The following is a 12,185-nucleotide window of genomic DNA, read 5'->3' as shown; positions in this document are numbered from 1 at the left end:
CGTTGTCTTGAACCATGGGAGAAACCAAGAGTGTCCAGAGGACACCCACACAACGCAGGGAGGACTCCACACATGCAGAGCAGCCGTGGGACTGACCGCCGCAACCCCTGAATGTGGAAGATGGCAGCACTAAGCACAGAGCCAGAGTGCCGCCCGGAATACCAAAACAACTCCAGGCACCTTGGCCTTTCCATGCAGCTCTACACTTTCACTGCTCTCCCAGGCTGAAACCTAATGCTGCGTGCTGTGCTGCCACAAGTGCAGTGCCCCTCACCTACTAGGACTTTCTGATTTTTAAAATGTATCCCCAAAATAAAAGAGGAGCTGTGAGCTGTTTATGAGATCAGTGTTTTTGTCCAGTAGCTGTTTAATATGGTGGTTGTGTCCGTCCCCCTGTTTTTAGAAGTTTTCATGCTAGATACTGCCTGTATTTCTCCCTTCTTCCTCATGTTAGAATCCATTTGCTGACAATAACATGGAAATGTATCACGGGCTTTACTTGCATTAGACACAAACACTGGACTTTCTCCCTTGCAGAATGCAATTTTTATTGCAATGTAAATGTAAAATATATAACCTTTGTAAATAAAGTACTTGCCTAAAGGTATAGGCAGTCGAATAAAATTATGTTTAAATGCTCTTAATGTTGATGTAAAACGATGATATTATGTCTGTCCTAATGAGCTGAGCCATTTCAAAGCCCCTGCGAAAGGCACACCAGTATTTCCAGTAACCATCCAATGCAGCTGTGTGTTTGCTAATCTGAAAAATAACATACCGTGTTTGACTAATCAATACCTCATGACATTATTCATATAATTGATTTAATTAATTTAGTCAGCTGGTGCTGAAATTTAACAAATACATGGAATGGCTGGGATGCTAATGAGGAGAAGTTTAGGAAGTGAAGCGGTGTTCATCCAGCCATCCAACTAGCTATCAGTAACTGTCTGGAGAAGAGAAGAATTTTTTAATTACAGTATTATTCATTTGCATGTGTTCTTATGTTAAACAGTGCTTTTTCTAAACAAAAAAAAGAAAAAAATATATATACACACACACACATTTACTACATATACAGATTATTTTTTATGATTTACTGGCAGTACTGATATCTTGAGTCCACCTGCAATTTGCTATTGACTTGCAATACAATTTCTTTTTGTATTTTTTATTGGAGAGGCAACAGGATAGCGTTTGCAATGACACCGAAAATGTAACACCGCCAGCAGAATGAAGCATCAACAACTGAAGCGAATCTGCAGCCCTGCAACCCTCCTGCAAAGAGGCCACCGCACAGTGCAACACGGCACACTGGGAAACATGCAATTCCATTCAGGTCAACAGTTTTCTGTGGTATGATGAAATGTGGCCTGTGGGCAAGCATGTGTGAATGGGCTTGACTGAAGAGGATTTCTGTTGGCTAAAATGTGACTTTGTGTGTGACGTGTGATATACGACATCCCTCTTTACCTCTCTGTGTCACATGACATCATTTGCCATAAAATCTAAAAAGAGTCAATTAGTTCAGAAACTGGGTGTGTGTGTGTGTGTGGGGGGGGGGGGGGGGTAATGACCTACCAGGATTGCAAGACACACACACACACACGTGTGTAATATTTTCTTTGTGGGGACTCTCCATTCAATCCTATGGGTAAAACTCTAATAATAACATGACGACCCTTGACCCCTACCCAGCCCTAACCTAACCATAAGTAACCAAGCTAAATACGACACTCTTTTCATCCCATTCACAAGTCTTTGTGGGGACCTAAAAAATGGTCCCCATAATATAAAAAAAACAGGTTTTCCTTACATTGTGGGGAGTATTTCCCTCAGCACTGTTTACCTGCTGCAGTATATCTGCATGATCAGCCAGTTAGTGAAGTTAGTGAAAACCTGCTGCAACTGTTATTTTTCATAATAGTTTCTATATTACATATAATACATACTTGTGAAAATGAAAAAAAGACATTGCAAAATGAAAAGCATAACATGAGGAGTGTCACCAGTGTTCAAGAAAAATTGAAAAATGGGTAAACGTGGCATGGCGGTGCAGTGGTTAGCACTGTTGCCTCACACCTCTGGGACCCGGGTTCGAGTCTCCGCCTGGGTCACATGTGTGTGGAGTTTGCATGTTCTCCCCATGTCGTCGTGGGGTTTCCTCCAGGTACTCCGGTTTCCCCCCACAGTCCAAAAACATGCTGAGGCTAATTGGAGTTACTAAATTGTCCATAGGTGTGCATGTGTGAGTGACTGGTGTGTGAGTGTGCCCTGCGATGGGCTGGCCCCCCATCCTGGGTTGTTCCCTGCCTCGTGCCCATTGCTTCCGGGATAGGCTCCAGACCCCCTGTGACGCAGTAGGATAAGCGGTTTGGAAAATGGATGGATGGAATTTCAGAAAAGATTAAATGACTATGATTTGCTGTCAGAGTACTAAAAAAAGAATTCCTGCTGAAGTTCATATTGGGCCAGCAGGATGGCTCGACAGGTAACACAGCTGTCTCACACCTCCAGAGCTAGGGGGGGTTTGAATTTTGCCATTACTCTGTGTGTGCATCTAGATGTGGATTTTGCATGTTCTTCCCTTTCCTTCCTATACGGGCCCCCATTTCGAGTCAAAGGGGTTTTAGTTAGGCTAATTGTCTTTAAATTCCCCACGGTGTATGACTGCATCTTGTTCAGGATGATCCCCAGCCCTGTGCTGCCTGGGATAAACTCCAGCCCCCCTGGGACCGGGATAAGAATGAGTGGTGGACAGACGCTCATGCTTAATAGCTGCATTATTGTATTTGTGTTGTTTTCATTTTGTTTTGGAAATACAGCTGCCTTTCTGACAGTGACAGTGCCATTTAGCAGGCGGCACCATTCACAATAATAATAAAAGTTATAAGGGCTTTAACTTCGCATAGCTGGATGTGGAGACATGCATGTACGCCCCACAAGACCATAAAAATATTATAGCTCTGTGGTCTCTTAAGGAATTCCATGGCTAGTTGCTAGGCAACAAAGTCGGAATAACATGACCGCAGGGATGCGGACAGTGGACGAATTCTATTGATACTAGCTGCAGGGAAAGGTAAAGATAATCTGATTTTGGTTTATAATCTGAGAATTTCTTGTGCTTTGAATATTCCATCACAGTGAAAAAATTTTAGCATACCCATTTTTTCCTGAGTTTACCCTAATTACTGCTACATTTCCCAGTTATAAGACAATACATTTAGACTGCAGATTGTTGTGTAGGACAGAAATGCAGTAATTCTGTATGCATGGTCCAATTTGCATAACACATTTTTCAACATACATATTGCATACTGAATGAAATTTAATTTATGTATATTAATGGTGTTGTATTGGATAAGTGGTTAAAATGGATGGATAGAAATTCACTTTCCATATGTAATTAACTTACCTGACACAATTTCTCATAGAATTCAGTTTAATTTAATGTTTGTTTCTTTATAAGCAGGTACTCATTAAAGGAAGGAAAACATTCTGCAGTTCAGCTAATCTGCTTGGGCGTAAGCATATGTCTGATGGAGGGGAGAAGTTTGCGGAAAATAATTCATTTAAAACCATATGGTGGTGTCACGTCGTCTTCATTGAGATGTGAAAAGAAGGCATCGTGAAAGTGGAGGGATAGAGCTGTAAGGGGCAGGAGATCTTTCGCACAGTTCGGCTGAGTGCAGCACAGAATGGGTTTGCTGTATGACACACTGCGGCAGCATTGCCTCAGAGCAAAGCCTCTGATGTTTGAAGTGCAAACACTACACAGTCCATTCCCATGCCAAGGAAGCCGCACAGCCGTACTCTATAATAAGGGTGCTGAGGGTTGTTATTCATTTTAATAATTAATTGTACATTAATTGGGATTCACACTGAGATATACAACCAGTCAAAAGTTTTTACGCGCCCAGAGTATGTAACAGTGCATATCTGACATCCTATTAACAAGTTGTGGTATGATGGCATAGTCAAATTCTAGGCTTTAAATGCACTAGTTATCTGTTTCATCCCAAGAAACAGAGCAGTATTTGATGTCCCTTGTAGAAACAATACATTGAATTTTCTCTGCTCTTATAACTACTAGAGGAGGTTACATTGATGAATCAAAGATATGACATTTTCTTGCTCATACTACTCAGTTGGTGAACTTTTCGTAATTGATCTATTAGCAAAGAATATTGAGTGTATTTAGAGTAAATGTTGAGTAACATGCAAATGCAGGAAACTTTTGACTGGTAGTGTATGTGATAAGGTAATGACAGCAAAAACACACAGAAGTGATTTCAAACAGGCTGCAGTAACACCTTAGTAAACTAGCTTTGGGTTATCAAACAGCAAGGTTAGAGTAAGTGGACTTTCTTTGCATTACTGAGATCTGAAATGCTTTGGGCATTACAACCAATGTAAGATTGCCCCCTGTAGCCTTGCATTGGAACAACATGCAGATTTTCTGCGCCATTCTGTAGTCATAAAAAAGCAAGTCAATAGTTAATTAAGCACTTTTTTCCATTCATCTTTCGTTTCTTGGATATGTAACTTCACTGCAAATATTAAGGCTCAACTACAAGGGAAACTATTTAAATTATACATTTTTATATTTATAAAGTAATTTATAAAGTAAAGAGAAACAAACCAATGATAATACGGCTAATTGTCTAGTAAAGTTTTTTGTTTATCTCATTATATCCCTGCTCATTTAGTTTATGGATTTAGCTTAAATTACCTCTAAATTGTTAAACAGGATCAATTTTTATGTGACAGGAATTCAGACTAGATTCTGCTACTGTGGTTAAGCGAGCCATAGTGTGATATTCCTATGCAGTTTTATCAATGCTCTCACCTACTGACTCACACTAATGTGTGATTTCATTACCTGTAGTTTCTGGGATAGGCTCTGGATCCCCATGACCCCGCACAGGACAAGCAGGTATAGGAAATAGAGGGATGGAACAATACTAGTTACAGGTACTTTATCTGGGTGGAGGGGTTGGTGCACCTCAGTGATCCTAGAAGCCATGTTATCACGGGAAATTGCCATAGTAAGGTCTACCAAGACAAACTGGCCCTAGGTGAGCGGCCAGATAAAGTACGATTCAGAAAGACCCCTATGAAAAGAAACACTAAGGATCATATGACCCCACCCAAATTAGGGAGACTGGGATCCCACCCCGGAGAGGGACGGGATTCTATTCCACTCTGGAGTTGCGTTAGATGGGAGGCACCAGGCAGGGGTGGGTCTACTCATAACCCCCTGGTTTGGTACCAGTACACTGGAGTGTATCACTGTGATTAAGAGGGTCTTAACCCGAGTGGTGCTCTGTTATTTGACTTATGTGCTAAGCACAGTTTGTCCACAGTTTGCCCATAACGAACACGTCGTTCAAGCATACGTCAGAGTCAGAGAGTTTTATTGTCAATTCCTTTACATGTACTAGCCATATAAAGATATCGAGATTACGTTTCCCACTGTCCCTTGCATACATTAAACAAACAATACAGGACGGGACGAACTATAAAGTGCACAGAACAACAACATAACAACAACATAACCTGTGTTCATAACTGTGCCTGGCAGCACAGCATCCTGTGCGGAATCGCAAAGATTGATTTTGTAATTGTACCATCAGACCTATGACTGTATGTCTTGGATACTTTGGACAAGAGAGATGCTGAGCTGCTACCTGATCACCACCTGGCCGTGAGTTGGATCAGCTGGTGGGGGAAATGCCAGATAGACCTGGTAGACAGAAATGTGAGGGTGTGTTGGGAGCATGTGGTAGAAGCCCCTGTCTGGAAGATCTTCAACTCGCACCTCCAGTAGAACTTCTCTTGCATCCCGAGGGAGGCTGAAGATTTTGAGCCCAAATAGGCAGGTTGTGCAAAACTGTGGCCATAAGGTTGTTGGTACCTGTCACAGTGACCCCCAAACACGTCAGGCTGAAGAAGGCAGCCTTCTGAGCTACAATAGCTTGTGGAACTCCTGAAGCAGCTGAGAGATACCAGCAGGCTTAACAGCATGCAGCTTTGACAGTTTCGGATGCAGAACTTCGATGAGGGGGGAGGTCATGGAAAATGACTTTCGATTAGCCTAGAAGAGATTTTGGAAAACCATCAGGATACCCTGGAGGGGAAGCAGGGCTGGAGTGCAGTTGACCTCAAATGGTGATATTGTTAAGTGGTGGAAGGAGAACTTTTAGGACCTCCTGAATTTCACTGACATGCCTTTCTAGGAGCAACTAGGGTCAGAAGTCTTAGAGAAGCTGAGGTCACTGAAGTAGTCAAAGAACGCTTTGATGGTAAGGTCCTGGGGGTGGATGATATTTGTCCAGAGAAAGTTTTTGATATTGTTGAGCTGTCTTGGCAGACATGCCTCTTCACGATTGCATGGAGGTTGGGGATAGTGCCTCTGGATTGGCAGACTAGGGTGGTGGTCCTAATCTTTAAGAAAGTGGAGTGGAGGATGTGTTCCAACTTCAGGATGATCACACTCCTCAGCCTGGAAAGGTCTGTGATGGGTACTGGAGAGGAGGGTCCGTCCATTGGTTGAACCTTGGATCCAGGAGAAACATGAAACAAATTAAACAAATCATGGAACAATGGTGCGTTCATGGGAGTTTTCTCAACTATTCTGCATGTGTTGTCTCTCTTGGCTGGACTGAGAAGGACTTGGTAGGAGCTGATGGAGCTGGTTGGGGACAGAGGAGGTTGGGGAGGTGGTTGAGAAATAGAACATGAATGGATGGATGGATGGATGGATGGATGGATATTCAAAAGTAATAGACCTAACTATGGTTATAGATTCATTGCAAAATGTCAGAGAGACATATAAAATCCACTGATACAAATAACCCTCAGCTCTATAGTTCACTGAAGTAATATTCAAACTTCATATCTAAAATTAAAATTCAACTACTTTTAGTCCTGAGTTATTTAATATTATTATAGACCATGATGTCACCCAAAAACTCTACAAATATGCATTGGGATTGACATCTATTAGTATATAGCTTTTTGCTTATTATTGTATTGTATTCATTACCCTCAAGTCATGCTTCTTACAATTTCAAGCAAGTCAAGTCAGTGACCTTCAAGCAAGTCAAGTCAAGTTAAAGACTTGGTCAAGCAACTCATATAAGTCATCGTCAATACTTAATTTCACCATAAGTAACTATGTTAACTACAGCAGTGATAATTAAATAATTTAATACAATCAATAGTGGGTAATTTAATCAGTGGTAGTGGTGAATACAAATTTAATACTAATTATTTATATGTGTAGTATTTGCATCACTCTTAGCAAAGAGTAAACAGGTCAAATAAATAGAAATAAAATAGTATGATGTCTTTGATTTAGAAATAGGCCAATTTGCCATTGCATTTTAACAGAGTTCAGCTACTTGCATCTTCAGAAAATAACATGTTGCTAATACGTCAACAAAAACACTGGGATATCTAACATTAAAGTAAAATGCTAATGTTAACATCTGACAAGTTATTACTTGTTTACCAGTCTGTTTTTATGGGTCTTGAAATGTCAGATGAAAGTCAAAGTTGTCACCGGTGTGTCAGATATTTTTTCCCACGTTTTGTTATTACTTCTGTCATCATGGACATTGTCAACAAAAAATATGTGAGCTCTCACCAGCACCAAACAAGAAGCAGCAAAGTGAATACAAATGACGGCAAGTTGAAGGAAATAATACAAAAATTATGCAAAATTCAAACATTCAAATAATATGGAAACGTAATACATATAATGGAATACGTAATATATAAGATAATGAAATCCATTCATGCAACCAGGGTGGTGTACAAATTCTGCAGTCTTTTATTTTTCACTGTTTCATCACAGCAAACCATTACGCACACTAAGGCAGCTGTGGCCGAAAGCTGCTTCTCTTTCTGCTCCAATGTTCAACAATTTTCCTATATCTGTAAATTTCCACCAGGAGCAGAATGGAAAATATTCACAAAGGAAGCAAGCTGCAGTGTTGCAAACAGTGACCCTGTGAGACCACCAGTCTTTGCAAAATCATAGTCTGTGACAAAAAGCTCCTTGACTAATGACACATTGTCTTGTGATGTGAAAATTCTTATTAGGGTCTTTTAAAAGTCTTCCAGGACATGCTGAGCATTATACATGTTTATTAGCTGTATTATATTTTTGCTTTTTTATTCTTCCTGAAAATATTTACTTATATTCTGGAAATAAACTATATTTTTTGCAATTATATGTGCTCCAGTTTAATATATCAGGTAAGCAAAGGTTTGTGCTTGCCAACAAGCATTTCTCATCCATGTCTCAAAATAAAGTCATTGTACTGAACACTGGCAAATAAGCAGGAAACATTAAAAGATGCATCAACTGGTCTTTGATGTGTGTGTTTGATTTTTCATGTAAACCAATCTTTTGTTAGGAAATAATAACTTTTCACTCAATACATTATACATGTTACAGGAATGATTCAGAAATGCTGCAATATGCTACAATGACCTTTACCGTGTTTTCTTAGAAAGTGAAAAAATTAAATAAAAGATGAAACTGCAGTCATATTAATAATAATAAAAATAATAATAACAATAAAATTACTACATGCACACATATACATATTTGTATGTGTTAGTCCACTGTCTCTACTGGATTTGGCCACATTATATCTAAAGTGTCTTCAAGGGACATATTTATCTCTTAGCATATCTAATCTAACCTTGGCAGGAGAAAGATCTAGGCATCTGGTATTCATTATGTCCAACAAGGACATTTCATAATGTGGGTGGTGGTCATAGACCTTCCACCTCCATAAAGAGAGGAATTCCTCAGTGTTAGGCTTGGGAAGGGGGATGTGGTGGCAGGAAATGCAAGGGGATCCTGGACTTTGCTGCCAATCATTCTGTGACGGCAGCAGAGTGGCAAATTGCCACATTATCCAATACAATAGTAATGACTGACACGTTTATTCTCACTCGCCTTTCTCCTCTGCTGGCTCATCTAGATCATCTGTGCTGTAGGGTCCAGTGGCTGGTTCATGCCACATCAAGCCATCATTGGATAATGTCGCCATTGAGCCATTGGCTGTTGTTCTTTTCCCAATTGCATTCCTTCTCCTTTGTCTACCACACATTTGTTTTTTTTTTCTCTCTATCTCTTTACTTCATCTAGAAATGTCTCTTATTTGTTCAATGTTTACAAAGAAAATTCCCAGTTTTATGGAAGGTAATGTGATTGAAAACAAAACACCCAGGTGGGTATTTGGCAGGAATGGGAATCAAATGTGTTTGGCCTAATTTTCCTTTCACTATTTATATATAATCACTGTAGTAATGTAGTTGAAATAAATGAATTGAGATGATGATAAATTCAACAAATACATGGAATGGCTGGGGTGACCCTGAGGAGAGGATTGGGAGCTGAAGCGGTTTAGAACAAATTATTCAACAGTTTTGAAAACAGGGTATATATGCAAAATATGCTCCAAATATGTAGTTTTCCTAGTGATGGAGTGAGAAAGAATAGAAAAACATCCACAGATTAGTCAACACAGACTGCTGTTGTGCTGAATGTGGAAAGAAAAAAGTGATTTCAGTACAGAGAATTGCTTGTTAGCAATTGTGTAAAAAATTATATAAAAGGCAAATTGTCACATTCTAAGCGATGCATAGAAAATATGTGTAGTAAATAGCCATTAGAAAATCCATCCGTTAACTTTTTAAACATTGCAAAGGTTTTTGTTTAAATACAACTTGCTAACTCCCAGTGGTGTTATGTGCTATTGCACAGAAAAAAAAATATAATTACAGGATGTTTTTAGTAAAATAAAAAAAGATATTTTTGCCTGTTGTTCTTTTCCCAGTTACACTCCTTCTTCTCAAGTCAACAAACCTGCCATGGATTTTTTTAAATATATAAAATTACCATCATCTAAGTGAGGCAAGCATGTACAATGTAACTATTCTCTCACTGTCTCCTTCCCTTCATTTTATAGCAAAAAAATGTTTCTCTATGACATTTGACTAATGAATAAGCCTAAATTAAAAACAGAATATTGTTGGCATGAAGGAATACTTAAATAATAAATTAATAATAAACATTTAAGCCAGAGCGATGATGGGCAATGAGAAACAGAACAATTGAAAATATTTTAATGCCAAGTTATATAAATGAATATACAGTGCAAAAATCTTAGGCAGTCGCAAAAAATGATGTTGAAATGGTCTTCAGGTTGGTGTAAAACTAAGTGTCTCAGCCATTGCAGAAGCTCTGCTAAACGATATTTGCAGTAACGATCCAATACACCCGTGTATTTTTGACTCAACCACTAGCACCCCTTGTTTGGCTAATCAATACCTAATCAAATTATTTAACTAATTCAATTAATTAATTGAGCTGATGATGAATTCGGCAAATACATAGCATGGGCGGGGTGCCCCTGAGGAGAGGATTGGGAGCTGACGTGGTGCTCATCTAGCCATCCAATTAGACATCAGTAACTTTTTGGAGAACAGAAGACATTCTGGTTCATTTTTATTGTCCTATTGTCAATTTGCATGCGCTCTGCCGTTAAAATGTATTTTTTTCAGAGCAAATATACACTTATTATCCAGATATATAGCTATAAACATTTTCTTGGACTGCCTAAGACTTCTGCACGGTAATGTATAAATAAATGAAGTACGAAATAATGTGTCAATCTATTTGGGTAAGTGCGTAACATTTTCTGTTAATCAGTATGGTAATGAAATTAGCATACAAGCTACCAGCTGAGAGAAAACATCAAAGTATTAGTTTGAGTAAAGGTAAAAAATAAATGGAATAAACATACCAAAATATTGGAAACACGTTTGTAGAAAAAACTTGATTATTAATGATAAGAATTAGCCAGACTTTCCGTTGTGTTTTTCCCAACTTAGCTATGAAGTGAATGGCATGGGTGATAAAGGTAAAAAACGATCACTGTGACCCTGTGACTGTACATTAAGATGGCTGTCTTTCATAATGTCACCTGTCCATCAGTATTTCCTAGTTTAATGCATGATCGCAGTGGGCTCACCTATCCCCTCTTCTGCCTGACTGCACCCCACGTACTGTCAGGTTTCGTTTCGCACTGTTACTTCATTGCCGGGAGACGCCCTGAGCTGAAGGATCATCAGCAGAAGGAGATTCCAGAGACAGAGCATGAGGCGCTTCGTAATGGGCCAGCTGGTCCTGGATCTCTATATCGAGACCAGCTGCTCCTACGGAGTTTGAGCCACAGTCCCCCCCCTGCTGGTCAAATGGAAGCAGTACAGGTAGGAGCTTTGTTTCAGTGTTGGTCAGCTACAGGTGACTTACAGTACCACGGAATTAGTATATAATTCAAGTTTAACATATACTGTACATTTAAAATGTCTATTTGACATAAATGTTTCGGCTGAAACATGGATAGAAAATGAATACCTTTTTACACATTTCAGCTTCCTTCTTTTCTGAATGCGATATTACTAGTCTCCAGTCAACTTTGATGTTATTGGATATATTAATATAAATCTTCGCTTCCTGGATGACTGCTTGCTTGAGAACACCCTCTATGATGATGGCTGTTCTCCATGGCGAGCTGACAGCTGTATGGTCATGCTCGATTGCTCAAATGGCTCTTATGCTTGGAGGACAACCTGCTTTCCACCATTTTTCATCTTAATCGTTTCATGTTTTGCGTCATACCTGCCCCATTCATGCAATGATGCATCGACTCTCAGAACAAACTCACCCGCAGAGTTAACTGTCTTTCTTATAAACCACCGTATGAGAACAACGGAATCTTCAGTTATGGACAACTAATGGCTTGCTTTGACTGTTTGGAAAATTGGGGTTTTGCCTATTTCTGGGATAAAAACCTGTATTTCATTCTTGATACCTGTGATTGGCTAGTTTCACCGTTCTTATGCTGTTTATTCCATTTTAAAACCTGCTTCACAAAATTTATAATTCAAATAGCATTTGAAGGCTTGACGAGCCAGCATATGTAAGATGTTAATGTGTCATACTCTGTTTTAAGCTCCTATTACAACAGCAGGTAATGTCCAAATCCATTCAGATCAGATTTTATGACTCATCTTACTGAAACAATACACGCACGCACACACAAACACGCGCGCGCGCACACACACACTTGCTTATATTCATATCTTTGCGTGGACTT

Source organism: Brienomyrus brachyistius, chromosome 5 (assembly GCF_023856365.1).
Source record: "Brienomyrus brachyistius isolate T26 chromosome 5, BBRACH_0.4, whole genome shotgun sequence".
Taxonomy (NCBI): Eukaryota; Metazoa; Chordata; class Actinopteri; order Osteoglossiformes; family Mormyridae; genus Brienomyrus; species Brienomyrus brachyistius.
The sequence above is the reverse complement of the archived record's forward strand: the minus strand, read 5'-3'. Positions refer to the sequence as shown.